Below are 6,596 nucleotides of genomic sequence, written 5' to 3'. Positions count from 1 at the left end.
AGTGTTGAAAATGCCTTTATTAGGAACTAAACCTATTAAGGTAGAAATCCATGGACATCTAAACACTTAGAAGGAAAGGCAGTTAAAAAAACATGAAAACAAAAAGAACACAAGTACCACAGACTCTGGTACCACCCATGCTTTTTTATGTCATCATGTTTAAGGGCTCTTTTTTTTTATTTCAGTGTGTCACAACAAATCGCCTAAATTTAGCATTTACGGCATCAGATGTGAGCTCTCCTTTACGAGTTGTGCATTCGAAAGTGTTATCGTCCACTGAAATGCTGCCTAGCGGCTCTTCGAGTTTAGTACTGCAACATCATCGATGTGTTGCGCTACGAGAGACCGCCCGAGCGGCTCTCGCCACCGAGGCTATAGAGTTTTCTAAAATTAACTAAATGGGATTCTGGCACTGCGATCATCTAGCAACCATGGGAATGATGGGTAGTACACCGCACCTGCCAAGTTCAAAGATTCTGAATCCGGGAGATTTCCGCAACGGGGGGAAGGGGGGTGCACGGCACAAAAAAAACAAGGACAAACAAACAAACTAACAAAAACATTGCGAAAAACGAAAAAGGGTAGGAGGGGGGTCTCAATTGCAAGCGCCATTATCAGCATTGGGGTCTTATATTGGCTAGGAGTGGCCGAACACACGAGGGTAGAGTTTTTCACTAAGGTGAGAGTCTCAAAGGACCAACACAGCAAGCAGAATATATTTCAGTCAAAACAACTCGCGTGTGTCTTCCTGGGACACATGTGAATGGACGCGACGGCGCAGCTGGCTGTCGCAAAAGCACGGGTCAAAGCTTTGCTCACTACTAGATTCTTTTGACAAGAACACTAAAACGCGTCTGGCTCCTTTCTATTGCAATAGCAATCATACAAACAGTCCAGGCTGTTTTTTTTTTTTGCCATCGCCACTGCCGCCGTCTTTCACCGTATATGTATACGTATCTAAATATATGAACGCTCAAAGAAAAAAAGTCGCCCATGCTCGGCGCCAAGCTCGTCACGATGCGCCAGCGCGTGCTTACCGTATTTACTCGATTCTACCGCGCCCTCGATTGTAACGCGCACCCGATTTCCACCGCGAAAAAAAAAAAAACGTAAGACATCGATTGCAACGCGCACCCATTTTTTTTTTTTTCGCTGGCCCGCACGATCACACCACTCGAAAAAACGATTCCTTTCGGGATTGTCTTCCATCTAAATATGAGGTACGGGCGAAGCTTGTGCCCATCTGACGTGTAACAGAGCATTGCCGTCACTGTAGTTTTACCGTGGACCGATGTCAGCACGCGAACTTGCTTTGCCCCCTTCTTCTCGACAGTTGTGGTGCCAGGCATGTCGAAGTAAAGAGGCGTCTGATCGGCATTCAAGATTTTCCCAAGCAGGTAGCCGTTGTTGCGCCGCAAGTTCAGGACGAACCTCTGAAAACTGTGAAGCTTTTCATCGTACTCCTCCGCAAAACTTTTCGCATATGCATGTTCCCCTTCGAAGGGAAAAGCCTTTCCTCTTCACAAAGTTAGTTAGCCAGCACCTGCTCGCTTTAAACTGGCTCCGCATTAGACCTTTTTCTAAGACTAATTGCATAGCCCGCACTTGGAGCAGTTCTGTCGTCACGGGCCGCTGTGCCGCTCGCTCCTCAAGCACATACTCGCGGAGCAGCTCTTTAATTTGCGGAAACCGACCCTGCTGTGGTTCACTGAAGCCTTTGCGTTAAGCTTTGCTGTCGACAATCTTCTGCTTTTGTTTCCACCGGTCCCTCACGCACGTTTCGGGAACTCCGAACAACCGCGATGCGGCCCGATTTCCGTCCGTTTCTGCCCGTGCGATAACTTTCTTTTAAAAGCTGCGTCGTGGTGCACTCGAGTTTTTGGAGTCGGCCCTTCCACGCCGTCGATGCTAATGCACTACTAGATGACGAACTCCTCAGCACACGTACGAAGTGCCGCACATGGTAAACACATAGGCAGAAATAGCCGACGCACCATGCCGACGCACGTAGGGGGCGGCCATTTTGGATTTGCGATGGCAATAGATTGACCGTAATTTTTTGTTCGTACTCGATTCTAACGCGCATGCGATTTATGAACTCGCTTAACCGGAAAAAAGGTGCGCGGTAGAATCGAGTAAATACGGTATCTCTCACGTGCATTTTGCTCTGTAGATAGATGACTGTGCACGCGCTTATCCTTTGGAGGGGTAATTGTTTGCCTTCGGCTTTCACTAAAACGAAAGCGTTAGTTGCCTGGCCCACAAAGGTCACTTTGGTCTCTGCTCAGGCCCCTTTTGTGAAAACAACGTGCTTTTCATACACGGCAATGTATAACTGGGACACTGGTTAGTTTGTACTCATCTGTACCTGTGACTACGTATCGCGCATCGTTTTTGTTTAAAAAGCGCATTACGTGTCGAGTGGTAAACGTTGCTAGCTCGCTCTCGTCCTGCGAGTATCGTTTCTTGCGTGATTTGTGTGTGAGCAGCGCACTGCACGTTTCGATCTGCTTGCCGTGCTGAGCGTTACATTCCAAGTTGTTGCTGTCCCATTTATTCCTTCGCTCTAGCTGTGAAACTTAACTTTTTATTTTTTATATATTTACTGCCTTTAACCTACCGCTGCGTGCCCTCAGACCTCCAAAACTAAGTCATTTTATGCCATCTACGATAGCATCTGCCGCAGTTTTGTTTGCAGAGTTTGCGGAAAGTAGCGTTGCTTCGACTGGTTGAGCGCACACTTTCAGATGATCGTGTCAAGAGCGACCGCGGTTTCGTCCACAGTGACAGCGCCTCCTCTATTTTTAGATGCCTGCTGCGTCGCCTACTCTCTCATTGTCCTTGCTTTGCCGTCACCGCTTCTTGGGTGCACCACAAGGCGGCGCGAGGCTCTGACACTACTTGTTTAGTCGGGCTACATTTTCGTGGCAGAGTAGAAAGCGCGGAAAACCCATACTTGCCAGTTTTCTTTTTTTTTTAATTGTACCTGCGAGGCCACCTGCATAACTTACCGCTGCGTGCCCTCGGACCTCCAAAACTAACTCGTTTTATGCCATCTACGATAGCATCTGCCGCAGTTTTGTTTGCAGAGTTTGCGAAAAGTAGCGTTGCTTCGACTGGTTGAGCGCACACTTTCAGATGATCGTGTCAAGAGCGACCGCGGTTTCGTCCACAGTGGCAGCGCCTCCTCTATTTTTAGATGCCTGCTGCGTCGCCTACTCTCTCATTGTGCTTGCTTTGCCGTCACCGCTTCTTGGGTGCACCACAAGGCGGCGCGAGGCTCTGACACTACTTGTTTAGTCGGGCTACATTTTCGTGGCAGAGTAGAAAGCGCGGAAAACCCATACTTGCCAGTTTTCTTTTTTTTTTAATTGTACCTGCGAGGCCACCTGCATAACTTACCGCTGCGTGCCCTCGGACCTCCAAAACTAACTCGTTTTATGCCATCTACGATAGCATCTGCCGCAGTTTTGTTTGCAGAGTTTGCGAAAAGTAGCGTTGCTTCGACTGGTTGAGCGCACACTTTCAGATGATCGTGTCAAGAGCGACCGCGGTTTCGTCCACAGTGGCAGCGCCTCCTCTATTTTTAGATGCCTGCTGCGTCGCCTACTCTCTCATTGTGCTTGCTTTGCCGTCACCGCTTCTTGGGTGCACCACAAGGCGGCGCGAGGCTCTGACACTACTTGTTTAGTCGGGCTACATTTTCGTGGCAGAGTAGAAAGCGCGGAAAACCCATACTTGCCAGTTTTCTTTTTTTTTTTAATTGTACCTGCGAGGCCACCTGCATAACTTACCGCTGCGTGCCCTCGGACCTCCAAAACTAACTCGTTTTATGCCATCTACGATAGCATCTGCCGCAGTTTTGTTTGCAGAGTTTGCGGAAAGTAGCGTTGCTTCGACTGGTTGAGCGCACACTTTCAGATGATCGTGTCAAGAGCGACCGCGGTTTCGTCCACAGTGGCAGCGCCTCCTCTATTTTTAGATGCCTGCTGCGTCGCCTACTCTCTCATTGTCCTTGCTTTGCCGTCACCGCTTCTTGGGTGCACCACAAGGCGGCGCGAGGCTCTGACACTACTTGTTTAGTCGGGCTACATTTTCGTGGCAGAGTAGAAAGCGCGGAAAACCCATACTTGCCAGTTTTCTTTTTTTTTAATTGTACCTGCGAGGCCACCTGCATAACTTACCGCTGCGTGCCCTCGGACCTCCAAAACTAACTCGTTTTATGCCATCTACGATAGCATCTGCCGCAGTTTTGTTTGCAGAGTTTGCGAAAAGTAGCGTTGCTTCGACTGGTTGAGCGCACACTTTCAGATGATCGTGTCAAGAGCGACCGCGGTTTCGTCCACAGCGGCAGCGCCTCCTCTATTTTTAGATGCCTGCTGCGTCACCTACTCTCCCATTGTCCTTGCTTCGCCGCGACCGCTTCTCGGGTGCACCACAAGGCGGCGCGAGGTTCTGACACTACCTGTTTAGTCAGGCTACATTTTCGTGGCAGAGTAGAGAGCGCGGAAAGCCCGTATTTGTTAGCTTTCTTTTTTTTTTTAAATTGTATCTGCGAGGTCACCTGCATAACTAAAGTTCATTGTCGGCTTGAAAATGCATAAAGCGGAGGATCCAAGAATGCAACAAACAAAAACATCAGGATGACGGCAGAAAAGAACCGGTATGATGAATTTATTCAATTCATTTCTTTATAAATTCTTCAATCTTCTACAACATCTTGGCAGCGTGGTACTATACATTCATATAAGTGCATAATAAAGAAAATTAACAAGGGAAAACAAACAGGCAAGTGACATTATTTCAACATTCTTCAAATCAAACAGACAATGACCTAGCATCAATAAAGAAGAAATAAAATAAACGCACGAAAAACATCTCTGCTGGGCAAGAAAATGTGTCCTATTGAAAAACATGGTCTTGTAGGAAACAGAATTAAACTCCATTCATAAAAAAAGTTAAAAAGCAGAAGCACCACTTTCATACAATGAGCACTGAACATAAAACAAACATATCAGCTTGTAGGAAAGGCAGTGTTGATGAAACACATATGCACGCATAAAAAAAAGCAAAGAGAAACCAGATGCATCACTCCATACAAACGATTCAAAGTTTCAGCACTTTGCGCGAAGGTGGCTTTTTTTTATATAATTTGGCCACTACATTTCGGTCAGTGATGTCCAATGCGTGGTTAGAAAGCAATGGTTTAATAAATTTTTTGCATATCAATTCCACAAAACTTCTCCAGCAGATTTCATCACATTGATTGCAACACAGGTAAACTTGTTGCAATATTGACGCTGTGCTTCATGCACTCCTCAAGAGGCTTTCGCAAAGATTTGCAGTCAGACAGCATAATGTCTACATACCTCTTAAGAGCATGCAATACTCTGATAAGCTGCTGTGCAGGATAGAACAGACCACCTCTGTCTTGGTCTGCGATCAGCCCATCCATACCAAAGTCCCCTTTCGGCTTCTAGACAAGAGATATGCAACTGTCACACACAGTTTTTTCGCTCACTACACGAGATATGTATCCAGCGACAAGTGCAATGGCAGCCATGTGTGGAGTAGGTAGGAAGCTGCTTGTCGACATACACACTTCTCGAAGTGCTTGCTGAGCAAGCTTCACATTTACAGATACCGCGACTGTGCTGCCATCCACTTGAGCGACAGTTACTGCTCGTGAAGAGCAGAATGATGCAGAACTGCTCACGTTACTTTTCTGTGATGCTGCACAGATTCCTGTCTTCAGCATCTTCTCTACCCCACATAGGGCACTTCACACGTCCATGACGTCGTTGCAACCTGCCGTTCGTCTCAAGAATCTAAAAAAGAATTCAATTGGATAGCTAGAAAACTTTCTTGTGAGAACAAACTGAAAGTTGCACTCGTTCAAAAGAAATCTTATGCACTCTACATTTGAGACGGTTGTAAACACTAGTGCATGGTATGTTTCCTTGCTTAAAAAGTTCTGCTGTAAGCTGGCCTCCTTCAAGTCTTCCACATACTCTAAAAAATAAGTTCAACCGCAGCCTTACGTCTTCGGGGTCAGAAAATTCTTTTGCATCAGGATTGTTTTGGTGAATGTGCTGTTGGCAATTGCTGACATCCATAAGCACAAACCACCTGTACATGTTCGACATGAATTCCACAGTTAGACCTACATTTTCAAGCTTTAGATCACTAGTGTGACCTTCCTGATCCTTCATGAAGTGCAAGGCAGCTTTGACCAGAGGGTAGAGCACTTGGATGGCTGTTCTCACTCCCATTTTTTCAATGTTCGTGGGAAAAATGTGCTTTCTAGTAAGAAAGCGAACTGGCTTCACTGTGGAGCCTTGCTGCATCTTGTACAAGTCCTTGAGATATTCAGATGAGATTTCTTTATTCCCACACATTTCTTTTGAGAGGAACTGCGACCGTACATTCTTGATTATATGGGTTTGGTCAAAAGCTAGAAACAGTTGCCTCGAAGCATAAGTTGGGTGGGGTATCCGGGTTCGCAGTTGTTGACAGAATTTCCATTGCAAGAATGTTTCTTGTGGTTGACTCTCACTAACCGCAGAATGTGGTATCCCACTTCTTCAGTTTTCTTT

Source organism: Rhipicephalus microplus, chromosome 7 (assembly GCF_043290135.1).
Source record: "Rhipicephalus microplus isolate Deutch F79 chromosome 7, USDA_Rmic, whole genome shotgun sequence".
Lineage (NCBI taxonomy): Eukaryota > Metazoa > Arthropoda > Arachnida > Ixodida > Ixodidae > Rhipicephalus > Rhipicephalus microplus.
The sequence above is the reverse complement of the archived record's forward strand: the minus strand, read 5'-3'. Positions refer to the sequence as shown.